Source organism: Bacillus rossius, chromosome 10 (assembly GCF_032445375.1).
Source record: "Bacillus rossius redtenbacheri isolate Brsri chromosome 10, Brsri_v3, whole genome shotgun sequence".
NCBI classification, from domain to species: domain Eukaryota; kingdom Metazoa; phylum Arthropoda; class Insecta; order Phasmatodea; family Bacillidae; genus Bacillus; species Bacillus rossius.
This window is the reverse complement of record NC_086337.1, coordinates 59,015,372-59,029,824: the sequence shown is the minus strand read 5'-3', so window position 1 is coordinate 59,029,824 and position 14,453 is coordinate 59,015,372. Positions and strand designations below refer to the sequence as shown.

The window sequence follows — 14,453 nt, the reverse complement described above, 5'->3', positions numbered from 1 at the left end:
AGGTAATTGCCTTTAAACATAAAAATGTTTCAGTTATCTAGTTCCATTATCCACATTGCATAAAAACCTTACAAAACCCAAACTTCGGCAACTAATTTTACTGAAGAGTAGGCGATGTGTATATTTCGTGTTGGGAAAATTCAGCTGCTCAAGAAGTTTATAGTTTGACCGGGCTCAGTGTAAATATGAACACACGTGTTGATTTTTAGTTTTTTTTGTCATTACTTTTATTTAAGTGCTATTTCTAACATTTTAACTCGATACCTGCCTTGCATTTTTTGTTCGGCTATTAATATTCTCAACAGATATTCACTTGTTGTAATACCACGAAGGCGCGCAAATGAATCTGTTGAAAATGTTTGTGGCAGCCAAAAAATGCACGGCAGGTATAGAGTCAAAATTGTATTTATTTATCGACTATTTGTTGCGAAGTTAAGGTGACACGCCTTGTCTTACCCCTAACTACATTAAACATTTACATTTATCTACATTAACATTGCATATTAGAAATAAAGAATAGCAAAACAATACTTGATATAAAACAAACTTGAATGTAAACTAAATAAAGATAAACGGAAAATTTATATGTATTTAACTAAAAATTGGCATACACACCTGCTGAAATTTGATTAAAGATTGAGTCATTAGTTGCCAATATATGACATTAACACTGTTCTCCCAACTGTGCTGAACTTAGCTCTATCCGGCCGCCCACAACAGAGAGCAACAGAGGCCATGAAAAATCACACATTCGAGGCTTTTACATCTCCTGGTTAAACCTGTACGATGGTTCGCACTCAATCTAATTTTTATTGACAGTACACACATGTATGAAGGACTCTATGTAACTGCTCAATCGTTATGCTTGCACATTTTTTTGTAAAAATATAAAAACTCGGGTTGGAAATTGCCGTAGTTGCGTAGAATGACTTAGGCTGTTGTAGTCCCAAGCTCCCAGTTCTGGGCGGCCGGATAGAGCTAGGTTCAGCACAGTTTCTCCCCCCAAGTATTGTGTAGGTAAACCACGAAGTGGTGATGCTGAAAACAGCCCTCCTCGAAAAAAAATGATAAAAAATATTAGAAAGTCAACATGGCGTGCGAGACCGATGGAGGATGAAAGGTGAAGGGTAGTGACGACACACACTCACCTAGCAGACGGGCGGGCGAGCGAGGTCCTGCCTACACGGGCGCACAATCGCGACTGGCCCGGCTGATATCCCGACAACACCTCCCCTCCCCGGTACCCTACCCCCACCCCTACTTCCCCGTCGGCGCCGACGTCAGCGGAGCGGTGTCCGCCCCGCCCCCATTGATCCGGCGAGAGAGAGAGAGAGAGAGATACAAGGGATTGTCGCGAAATTGTTTTGGGGGGGGGGGGGGGGGGAAGAGAGAACCGCGTTCCGTTACACTCGACACTGTTCCGTTACCTCGCGTTAGTCGCACGCGCTGCAAAATCAAACGGGGTGCACGCCAATGGGAATCCTTTTCACAGACGAGAGAGCCAAACGAACGATCGTGGATCTTAGTTTTTTTTTTGTTCATTGTAAATAAATATGACGGTGTTGATAAAAGGATACTAATCGTCAATTAGGTTAGGTTAGCTACATTATAAATACTTTAAAACATTGTGGACGGTTGATTTGGTTAGGATAGCTACATTAAAGATACGAAAAAAAAAAAAAAAGAAAAAAAAACATGAACTTCGGGGAACTTCGGGTTTTGGATCTCTCGTCTGTGAAAAGAAGGCTTCCCATTCGCGAGTACTGATTTGCTGTTTTCTCGCTTGCAGCGCCACCTACGCAAAATGGCGACTCCTGGACGTAAAGCGTTTCGATTTTCTGCAATTTGCTAATAGTGAATCTGTAATTTCAGTTCAGCGTTGAGTTTTGTTTAATGGTTAATTGTGATCCTCCACGTGGCGAAAAAACATCCGCCGATGGTATACGCAGTTCGAGATGACAGAGCTCTTCTTCGCTGGTCGCCACGTTCACCTGACGTAACGCCATGACTTTGGGGCTTTATAAAAGATCGTGTCTTACGTTCCGCCGCTATCTAATGATTTTCCAGAATTGAGAAACAGGATTGAAAAGGCTATTGCTACCATTACTCCGGACTTGCTAACCAAAGTGTGGGAAGAACTGGACTTTAGGTTGGATGTGTGCCGTATAACTAAAGGTGCACATATTGAAAATTTGTAAGAAAACCTAGGTCAGTTTACCTTTAACTTGATGCATGATTTGTTGTAAATGGTCTACATTAAACCATTGAAACTGGGGCATTCTTTCACGGACATGCTGTATAGTCTGAGACAAAACTGACAAGTGAGCCGGGAAGGTCGCCCCAGTGACCCCTCCAAGAGGCAAATGTCAGCTGCTGACCTCCCCGTCAATCACTGAATTCTCCAGCCTCAAGCGGCGACTAGCTCTGCCTGCATCTATCCTGGCTTAAGGCCCCCGCCTACCCGGACACACACGCGGTGTGCAGAGCTTCAGGAAAAAACAACGCGATTTCGAAACTACAAGATATCCGAGTGGGGTCTGCTTACGAAATAAATGTAAGAGTTCGCTGAAGGCCGAAAAGTACTTTTGATTTCGGATTAAATTTTTAAACTGTATTTTTAGAAGAGTTAAAACGGCTAAAACGTGTGTTTTCAGAGTAATTTTTAGGCGTAAAACCACCGGTACAGTTACTTGAAAGCACTTAAGGGACTTGCATTACACCTTTATCTTCATTTCTCCGCCATTTAATGTTTCGGTCACCGCTCAAATTTCATGCCGACGAGAAGACTGCGCGCCAGTTCAGAGACTTGCGCTTAGAGGCGATACCGTGCTAGAAGCATCAGCGAGCGTCGCGCGTATCATCCCGCCTCACTAACACACATACACCCCTGACGAGGCGGGCCCCTTAACAGGTGGCGCCGCGTACAAGTGGTGGCTTGCACCGACGTTTCGCCCTGCACTGCAGCATGCATCTTGAGGGTTGAGAGACCATCACTGACCAACACAGCCGTGAGTAGAGGCCGACACTGAAGCAAGTGGCAAGGAAGCCCTCCGCTGATTGGCCGATACTGTGGCCGGCCGAAGAAAACCCTTTTAGCTCTCAGCTTAATTCTAGCCCTGAGGATGCCTGCTGCGATGCAGGGCGAAACGTCGGGACACTCCATCACTTGGACGCAGCTCAACATGGATAGGCCAAGGAAGTTTAATTGTTAACTCGCGGGTGCATTTCGCAACAGACGTAACATGCGCAGTTTTTATTTATGGTGTGAGTATTCCAACAGTGAGCAAGATTTATTGTGAATTACTCATTATTGATTGATCAATAATTATTCATATCCTCAGCCGTAATTTTTAAGTAAGTAATAATGTTAATTCATATCTTAATTTATTTTTATTGTAATCAAATTTATAATAAATACTAGGATTCTTAAATGCTTGATAAAGAAAAGACAAAAAACCTGCGCCGTGTTATTTTTAGAAAATTATCTTTTTTATCTCTCCGCCGTTTTACCCCTTAAGATATACTCACGAGTCGAGGTTTCAATTGCCAAAGAAGTTTCACTTATATAAAGTGCACTGAGTTAAATGCTTTTTTTTATAACCGACTTGAAAGAATGTATTTCCTATTTTGATCATTGCAGAATTATTCTTCTGTCTCAAAAATTGTCTTTGATCAATTAAATGCCCCATAGAAGATAAACAATCTTGATTTATAGTTTGGGAAACAAGACTTTTCTCTCAACAAAATCGTGCAAAACAGGTGTGTGAAACAAGTCCAGCGGTGAATGTACGATTCAGATGTGGCAATGACTTTAATGCGGGCGAATCCTTTCCCACGCGCCAAATATAAAAAAGTGTAAATGTTTCGAGTTACTAGCCGCTCTAAAAAAAAAAAAAAAAAAGAAGCCGCGTAGACGGATTTGGGGGAATCATACTATTTCAGTGCTTTTTTGATGTGTCGTGTTCGGCAACTGCTACTCACACACACTATCTCGCAACATGTTCGCATTCAGACCGAAACCGTTTACATCGAAAGCAATGCAGTTTTATTTGCGTCGAGAATCTGATCGTCCCGACACCACGATAACTGTGGACCAAGTCCCACAAAGAGAATCGGGAATGTCGAAGTGGGTATAAAGCTCGATGAATGGCCGTCACAATCCAGTAACCAAACGTCACCGCCAAACTAAATTGCCTCTGCAGTACGATTTACGTTTCTGGGGGAATGGTAGAACAAAAGTTATCTGGGTGTTCGAAGCACTTGTATCCGCTGATGGCGTATTGCCGACATGCAAAATGCCACAGGAAACATGCTGTGTTTGCCGGTCTTGTCGTCGTCGTGTTGTTCATAATATCTTTATCGTTGTGTTCGTGTATTTGCTGCGTTGTCCAGGCTTTTTGTTAAGGTGGTCCGACCCAGCACGGCCTTCAGTGAAGTAGCAACTTCGGTTCCACAAGTCTAGAATACCAGCTCTTGCCTCCCTGCCCCTTCACGTCAACCACACGTAACAACAATCGGATTAGCGTCATACGTCCAGCGAAATGATTCACGCGTTCCTACGGCGAAGGAAATATGGGCCCCACGTCCCGAAAATTCGATTATTTTTTTAGAACCCACCTGCCAACCACTCAAATTTGCCGGAAGATTCATACCGTTGTAAGTTGTCAGCCAGGATTAACAGATCGTCATTTCATTCCACGCACAGCCTCGACGCAGTTCGGTTTCTAGGAGCGATTCCTCGCGAGAAGGAAAGGCGATAAACGTATTCATGATTCTCCCTCCTAAAAAATTGTGAGTACGGAGAGTTGAAACCACCTTTAAAAAAAAAGTTTGACTGTAAAGTCGATTTACGGACGATAATTTTACGTAATATTTACGCAAAACGTCATAAGAAAACATTGCTGAAAAATTGCATACTTTTTAATTTTCAAATATTATTTACTGTTTTTGCAAATTTAATTTAAATAATTTGTTTAAATATAATCACGAACAATTAGTTATAGAAATAAACTGAAATCAAATCAATGTGCATAAAATGTTAATTTGATATGACGAAATTGTACAAATAAATCAATTTTTTTAAATTGCGGCTTTTAAAAAGCCAGCCTTAATCTGTTTGATATTATAGAAGATTTTCTCGCACGGTGGTTGGCCGGTTCTTGGTCTCGTGGCTCAGGCGGAACGTGACAATGAGTCAAGCTTTTTCGTGCGTGCAGCCGGCGTTCATTGATTTATAAGACATTATCACGTCAAAAAATATAAAAAAAAATTAATAAAATATCAAAATACTTCACACAACCAATTACTTTTCAATTGTTCTCATTCTAGTTTTAGATGTGGCACCTAGAGACAGAATAGTCCTTAAATGATATTAATTGGAAGACCTCGGGCGTAAATGAGTGGTTTTCTATGGGTACGTTATGGGAAAAAAACTGCACAACGTCTTTCTAGAAGACTCTAGTAAACTTGTAATTGTAACGTACCTATGTTTACAGGTAGGTAGAAAGTTAGTAGACAAGTATCATATACAAGTTCATTAATTGCAATTGTCGATAATTCAGTTTCTAGGAAGATGACAAGTAAAAAAAAAACTTGGTAACTTGTGAAAATTCACTTGTCATTACAAGTATAGGTACAAGAGGTGGTGTTAAACACTTGTAACTGTATATTTAATGAATCTGTAACATTGTACTTGTTAGTCACAAACCTAGGCGCCGAGCTGCGTCCCCGAAAACAATGTAATGGTCCCTGACCCCGCGAGGGGGGAGGGGATATTCCCTTTCAAGGAGACCCTCCCCTGGGACATTCGACAAAATAACTCTTTCAAACAACATTTTAATCCAACTGGGAACTAAGTCTGGACTGTGGTTTCGCTAATTAATTAATTTGTTTCTATTCTTTCGTGATAAACTATCCTCAGGTCAGTTTTACAAATGCTTACGACCAAATTCTGGTAGAATCGTCGTAATTATACGTGGCAATAAAATGTTTTAAAAGTTTTTCTAGTATCAGATCATGAATTGAAATTGGTACCGACCAGTTTTTTGATTTACATTCTGTTAAAATTATGATTTTCCTTTTCCCATTAATGTCCGTATTTTTAACAAAACGCTAGACAAACCAGTAAAGGATCCGCGCCGGTCCTGCGTGATTGCCCAAGTTCCATCACTATAGGTGTCTGGTCTCACATTCCTTCGACGACACTGTTAGTGCTGGCGCGTGATGGAAGCCAGGGGCCTATCTGCACCCCTGTCCCCTGCCAGAGCTTTGTTGGCTTCCATCTTCTTTATCACCCTCCCTCCCTCCTACAAATGAGCCTTGTCCTTTGCACATTGTCTTTCATACAAGACATGCATGTTCCACGTATTAAATAACCTAGGCATGTGTGTATTTTAGACTTGTTTCAATGAAATCATATAATTGACTTCAGAACAAAATTATTCTAAAAAATAAAATAAAAAAAAATTAAATGTTCAGTTCCTTCAAGCAGAATGATTACCTTAAATTTTTACATGTAAAGGTTGGAGTTCTGAAAGTTTGCTATTCCCCGGGATTTTATTTAAGGCTAAGATCCTTAGTTTTGCAGCCTCCAAGAAAATTATTTCTCCCATGAATATCGTAGTAGATAAAAAAATTAATAAACAGTAGAATTGTAAATAAAACTTTGAATTTTGTAAATATTATGATGAAAATTTTCTCAAAAAGTTCTTTCTTATTTAATTTTAATTTAGAAATTTTCAAAACTAAATATTAGGTATATATTTAAACGGTACACGGCTGTTACTTTGCACACAACTTAAAGGAGGTACAATGAACAATTCTTCGGTTTAATTTTTTTAATACAACGTACAGAATTTAAATAATCTGAGTACAAAATATTGTGATTTAACTGTCACTTGCCGCTGATGAAAGGAACGAGTTCAACAGTTTGCCGCTAGAGCTCCGGTTAGTTCCGAGTTTACTCACTAGATGCCTCGAATATCGCAGGAGTTCAGGCGGGAATATTATCGCTTCGAAACGGTCAAAACACAACACTAGTATCAGCAATAGTAAGTGGACGTGTATTTAAAATGAAGCACAGCAGGAAATGGAAAGAAGCCCATCGACGCCAACTTGAGTAAGTATTTTTATGTACTTGTTCTACATTGTAATCACATATTGTATTTTTTTTTTTCCCCGGAAAAGTAATTCCAGTCCATTCATATGTATATATTTATGTTATATATATTTATATTATTAGCCGTTTTATTGGTTTAGAGTTTAAAGAATTTATTAATTTATAACTAGCGGTAATTTTTTTTTTAAATAATTACATTACCCTTTTCTTGTACATACTGTGTTGGTGTTAAAATCAATGGCATTATATTAAAAATCCCTTTCGCCCGTATATTTTGTAGTATTTATTTATTTGATAAAGGTTTGAGATAGTATTTCGAATTTTTATAAAAAATTAAGACGTATATATTATATAGCGTAGTTACTCAAACAATGATTTTTTTTTGTTATTTCACCCATTGCAGTGATGCTTGGTTATATAAAAATTTAAAAATATGAATATTCTTTTAATGTGATACATGTTTCCTAGTAACTGCAACACCTCAAATTAAATAACAAATTGATATAGCAATGAAAGAGATTGTGTTTATTCAATATTTCCCAATAGTTTTTTGCTATAGCGAAAATTAAGGATAACTCTGCAATGATTGGGTGTATCTAAAATTGTTTCAGACAAATTTTTTTGATAACGTTTATAAGATTTACAAACAGTTAGAACATATTCGATGGTGTGCCTACTAAGGGAGCAATGATTTTTTTTTTGTCAATTCCTGTTTAACCCCTGCAAAAATGGTTCGTCTAATCAAAAATTGTTTCCGACAAAAGATTTAGTTAAAAAATTACAAGGTTTTTGAAGAATTATAACGGATTCGATAGTATGCATAATAAGAGAGTTACGATTTTTTTGGTCCGAAACACTTTAATTTTTACACCCCTTGCAGTTATGGTTGGTCGTATCAAAAACTTATTCAGACAAAAGTTCTTCCTATTTTTTCCTTTAAGCTTTATGTTCACACGGATGCGATATGCATCATATTATGGAAGTTGTTGCGATTTTTCTGTTAAAAAAAACCTTCCCCATTTCTACCCCTATGGACTGATTTTGTCCATTGACGAACTCGATCGAGATTTTCCATTACTTGATTTTATGTATCAGTTTGGAATTGATGTGCGAAAAATTACGGCAGTTATCGTGTTCATAAAATTGTGATATATATATATATATATATATATATATATATATATATATATATATATATACATACATATACATATAACTTTAGAACTGATGATGGTTATGGGTTTCTTGGACTATGAAACGTAAAACTACATAAAATCTTTCAGGAAGTCGCACCGCTGCGCTGGTACGTTGAAAATTCTATATTTTTTTTAATGATTTTTCCTTACGTATTTGAAATTTTCTAAAGAAAGTAATGTAAGGAATAAGAATTAGATACAAAATGCACGTTTTATATGCCATAAAAAAACATTGGTGTGCTAAAACAAAATGAATGCAAACAAAACAAATATCGTAGCAGGACTGTATTTGATACGGGGGAGTTTAGACTAGGAAATCAAATTTGTATAAATGAGTGCATACGTATTAGTCCGCGGCAATTATTATATAGTTATCGATGGTTTTCATGCATTCTACGCGGCACAAACATATTATGAATTTTTAAACTTAAGTACTTACTTAAAAATTCCATTTGAGTTGTAACTGTTCGTTCTAACCTGGGAAATACAACCTAAATGACAAGACAGATCATATTACATGTCGTACATCGTTCCATTAAGTCAAAGTTTATAGTATATTCCTATAACAAATGCGTATATAAAATACAGTATATAATGCACTAAAAACAAGCAGGCCATTTAGAAAAATTTTATTTTCTGTTGACAGTTTACGTGCACAAAAACATAACATTTAATCGTCTCTGGCACGTTATGAGATTAAGTTTATTTTAGATACTTCCTCTTTCGAAAAAAACAAACAAACAATTTCGTCACATACTGTTTTTTTCTTCTGATTCCAGCAATCCTTCAACTCATTGTCTTACAGAATACCAACATTTCATTACAAGTTTTTCGCTGAAATGGCCCATTATTAAATTAAATCTTGACTAATTTTATAAAAAAAATATTTAACCATAATCACGATGATATCCGTGTATGTAAACAGTTACGTAACACTACAAATGTGAAAATGTACCCACACACAAACGAAATTTCGTTTTGTAGCATAAAGATTAATACAGTAGATAAATATTTTTCAAGTTTAGTTTTGTAATATTTACTTTTTATTTCCGAAGGTACAACTACTGTTTGCAAAAATAATGAAAAAAAATTAAGTACTATTAAAGAGCATCTACAGGTTTAAAATTTGCCAAATGTAATACTATATGAATTCTGAGCAACATATTAAGTTATTGACAACATCTTTTATAGTTACGTAAAATTCAGTAACATGCTAAAGGTGGTTCAGAATAGAATTCAAAATTCCAAAGACAGTTTAAGCATTTTTAAATACAAATGCGTAATTAATCACATAAAAAACATGTTAGACATTTTACCGTGCCACCTATTGGTCGAAACTTATGCTATAATGTGTAGTAAATAAATCAAAATTTCCGCAAAAATTGCTATAAGTGCACCCAGAAAAAACCTTAAACAATTCGAGAGTAAAATCAACAAACAAAAACCACTTAACTCAGAAATATTTTAAAAAATATTACAGATGAAAATAGACAACAGAGAGATTAATGATTAATGGACTAAATCTAGGCAAACAGCAGATGAATCACAAAAAAAAGAAGGGGGGGGGGACAGGCTATTTTTAATTAAATAGTTTCCTTTAAATAAATTTTTAATAAATCTTAAACTAGCAAACTTAAAGAATATTAAAGCAAAGGCAAATTAAAATTCTTTAACTACTCTAATGAATTATATTATTTCACTTAGGCTTGCAACATTAGCGAGAAAAAAGAAGAAGCTGGGGTTGACACAGAACCCTCTGCCTGCTGGTGATGGTCCTGCAACACCAACCTTGCCAGAGAGCCCAGGCGGTGAAAGTTCGGTCCCCACAGTGCCAGATGTAACCACCATGGCGTCTTCAGTGGCGGCGTGTACATCACGCAACACTGATGACAGTACACATACTCTGTCCGATGACTATCAAGGGTAAGCTTTACACTTACATATCTTGTTTGTGATATGACAGGTAAATTTAGAATTCATGTGATAATACTCATATGAATAAAAATTATTGTATGGGCTATGTTTCTTAAAAGGGAATAACTCTTCTAGGAATGATGACCTTCCTCCGCTGATAGTGGTTTACGAGCCTCCATTGCCACAGACAGATCCGGGACTCAGTATGTTAGAGGGTCGAATGATGGTTGACGTTCGTCACTTCATGGTGCAATGCCGTCTTCTGGAGAGACACAGGTAAAAATTGTTTTATGTAAAATTGAGTTATTTAGATTTTTTTCCACTACTGTTTACCGCCTTCTGAACGTTTAACCGGCTGGAAGGTTGAAAATTCTTCTACAAACTTATTGACTTCATTAGTTAGTAAGTAAATAGGATAGATATGTAACAATACCGATTTAAATTAATAAATGTTGAAAATAAAAGGAAAATATATTTGAGCCATATTGACGAGGAGAGATAAATAGCCAATGTAATCACAGCTAACGCATATATCGAGTGAACTGTGGTGGAGCTACTTACTAACGTAGTAAGCCTTTATTCGATAAGAGGTTAAACACTATAGTGGAAAAAAAATTGCACACCATATAAAATTTTCATCGGGGAAAGATGGACTTTTGCCCCAACAAACAAAAAAAATAATTACTATGCTAAAAAATTACAGGGTTCCATTTTTATCGTATAGTTTTACACTAAGCAATGCAAAGTTGAATTGCAGTACGAACAATATTATGTTTTTCTTTTAATTTCATACTTTTGGCAGCCGCGCAAAGGAACCCCCCTGCGCGCCGAGCGGACCAGCCGCCTACGGCCACTTCCTCCCGTAATTATTTAGTTATGTATATAACGATACAAAAATAAGGGCCAATCTCTCGATGCTGTCGTTCAACAATGGATTTTTCACTACCCAAGCATTTATTGTATCACTAACCCCTAGCAGTTACACATTTTCGTTAGTTATACAAGTTCGTTAGAAACACAATTACAAGGCAGTGGCGATTCTTTTTTTTTTTTTTTTTTTTTTTTGCTTTTGGGGTCTGTAAAATTTTGTTTGTAAACAAATATTGGCCAGAAAGAATTATATATTTTTCAATTTAACTTCCGCTACATTATTTGCAACTATAAATGATCATAGAAACATAAGTTCCACGTGCACGCACACACAACAAGTGAAATGAGGAGTTTTAGCAAATAAACATTGAGGTAATTTTCCAAAATACAATTTTAAAGACCTTTATACTGTGTTCTTACATTTGCAGTTAGATTTATTTAAATTCTTTGGCAAATGTTACAATTTAAAAACTTTGTTTAAGTATGTCCAGTTATTTTTTTAGGTAATTTTATTTGTTACAAGAAACCGAAGACCTTGCTGAAGTAAAATTATTATGTATAGAAATTGTGTTTAAATGGGTGTGTAATACTAAGATGAAATTGATACAGAATTATATGAAATAAAATTCTATTGTTTTACCAGCTTTTGAGCTTTCTGGCTGACGTGAAATTGTTATAATTCAACTTAGGGCCTAAATTTAGAATTGCTCGAATATGCAAAAAGTAATTCACTCGCTCACACAATGGCCTATACAAATTCCAACCCACTGTCAAAAGGGCTGGAAACTTTAAATTTGGGTCGCAGCCTCAATGATGAAAGTGGGAAAAGTACCAATTTTTATTTTCTAATTACTAAAAAAATAAAATTAAAAAGTAGGCACGCACCTTTAAAATCGGTGTATACCTTCTTTCGGAAGAACGTTGTTGCAGAAATTTTTTAAGAAACATAGTAAAAGGAACAAGATAAATATATTTTTTAATAATTTAAAAACGTAATATTCTAATTGTGCATATTCTTGTTACTTATAAGAAGATAGCATCATAACATTTGCACGCTTGGCTTACGACAGTTGGACGTGCCAACGTGTCTGCCGATATGGCGATAGTACCTATCTGTTCTACGAGTAAGTAACATTTTAATACCTCAACGTAAATATCCAATTTATTTTTTATTAATTTTTTATTATTAATTTTTTGGATGTGAAGACGATGACGATCGAAATAGTGTTTTACTATACCATGATGTGTAAGAGGGCAAATGCGCGAATAAATGTGGCCATGGCCATATGGCTTCTTGCAGCACAGTGAAATGCAAATGAAAATTGTATCCTTTTCTTGAACAACATTTCAGACTTACATTAAAATAGCATAATTTTTAAGCATGTAAAATGTATATCTGTTCGAGCCATGTCACAATTATTTTTTTATTTAATTGTGACATGCACATCAACAGTTTGGGAAAACTGTAGTGGTGTGCATGTTATTATATTGATAAGTACAAAGATAAAGAAGCTTCTGTTCATATTCAAAAATTAGCGAACCTACTGGCATGTAAGTTTATCTCTTTCATTTTATTCTGTTCACATGTCACTCGACAGAGCTCAGGAGCTGCTAAGATTATTGTGTATGGTGAAACGAGGTAACACCCGTACTGATAACTTGACCACCTTACCTCAGTGCACTTCAACGTACATTTACGTATATATAGAATAATCTTTTATCACAAAGAGTCGGGCAGATCTTTCAGGATTCACTGCAAGCTATTTATGTTCGATTTTAACGACATTAGTTTGGATGTATGCAATATTATGCTGTTAGAGCAGTTGTATGAAATTAATAAAATCACAACCTAACAGCTTGAGTACCAATGTATAGCAATAGTTATAGCTAAATTGCCGATGCTAGTAAAAAATTGTCTTGTTTATTGTGTGAAAGCCAAACGGGTAACAAATGTTTTTGGGAGATGTTACCAGAAATTATTATTATGTTGGTTTTACAGGTGTCCCATTTCATCTTCAGGAACATATTTTCTGGAAAGTGTCAACAGGTACGGTCTGCTGACAAATTTTAAATTTAAGTGCACTCACTGCAATCAAGAGCAGCAGTTCAAATCTGAGCCTGTGGAATGCCTTCCAGTGGGAAGAAAAAGAAAATGCAAAATCGATACCAACTTAGATATCAACGATAAGATTGTTTGGGGCGCAATTTCGGTTGGTCTAGGCTACGGACCATTGTATGAACTATTGTCACTAATTGATATGCATCCTATGAGCCCGGGTTGCTTTTCTTATCACGAGAACAGAATCGGAGAGCACTGGAAGGCAATGTTTCAGAAGGAAATGGAAGATGCTGCACTGGAAGAGTTCTCTATGGCGAAAGATGATGGACGCATCTGTATGGTTGGAAATGAGGAATATGCTTGGACCATAGGAATTTTGGATGGAGGTTGGAGCCAAAGATCCTATGGTCATAGGTATTCTGCTAAGTCTGGATGTGCCTCGTGAATTGATTGTGGGAATCAAACAAGCTTTTGACCGAGTGAGAGCAAAGTCACAAGCACTTGTAATGGATCTCACAACCAACCAAGCAGAAATGTACATGTCATTAGTTGCAAGGATGGCTGGCGGTAAGCAGATAAACCGTTCACAGCAGGGGTCTTACAGCCGTAGGGCTACTGCTGCTGGTTTGTCTTTCCAACTTCGCTACAAATGGCATGGACAAACTATGAAGGCGATCACAGGTCACAGCCCTGGAGTGACTGTGAAGCGATTAATGGCAAAAAGACAGAAACAGCAGGCGAACTGTAGGCGAAGGTTGGATATGAATCCGCATGTACCACGGAAATCGGAATCATTTAAACCACAGGGTGATAAGAGCTATGGTCCTCATGCAACTCAGCCTCCAGCTTCTGGTCTTGAACTAGAAATTCTGACTGAGTCTGTGATGAGAAGCATAGAGCTTACAGTGCAAGAAAGGAATGATCTGGAGGTGCAGACACGAGATCAAGGAAGCAGTCAGTTGTGGATGAAGGAGCGGAGAAAACGAGTCACTGCTTCCTTTTTCGGACGTGTCTGTAAAATGAGGGAAAATACTTCGTGTAAAGTGACAGTGGAAGCGATTGTGTACAGTCGTGTATTGGAGAATGCTGCCACAATACATGGTCTAGCAAACGAGCGCATAGCTGTCGCTTTATACGAAGAACAAACAGGCCATACTGTTAAACAATGTGGTCTCTTCGTTGACCTTCAGCATTGCTTTCTTGCAGCTTCTCCTGATGGTTCAGTTGATGAAGATGGTTTGGTGGAGGTGAAATGTCCATACTCTGCAAGGGAACTTAACCCTTTAGATGCAGCAAT

The 14,453-nt window shown here is 37.1% G+C and overlaps 1 protein-coding gene and 1 long non-coding RNA gene across 15 annotated transcripts in view; one reads left to right on the top strand and one right to left on the bottom strand.

The window, feature by feature from the left end:
• The window catches only part of LOC134536278 (synaptosomal-associated protein 25), a 110,213-nt gene that overhangs the window by 76,614 nt on the left and 19,146 nt on the right, over positions 1 to 14,453 (bottom strand). For 4 of the 14 annotated variants that reach the window (XM_063376005.1, XM_063376011.1, XM_063376009.1 and 1 more), the window contains exon 1: positions 1,149 to 1,204. The exons of 9 other annotated variants lie outside the window; for them this stretch is intronic. The gene's annotated coding sequence lies outside the window, so the exon portion shown is untranslated. Of the gene's footprint in view, positions 1 to 1,148; positions 1,291 to 14,453 lie in introns of those variants that run through there. One more of the 14 variants, XM_063376016.1, reaches the window with a different exon arrangement.
• LOC134536277 (uncharacterized) lies at positions 9,957 to 13,590 on the top strand. The gene is made up of 3 exons (XR_010075780.1): positions 9,957 to 10,236; positions 10,363 to 10,503; positions 13,097 to 13,590. It is a non-coding gene; the product is annotated as an uncharacterized LOC134536277 (long non-coding RNA).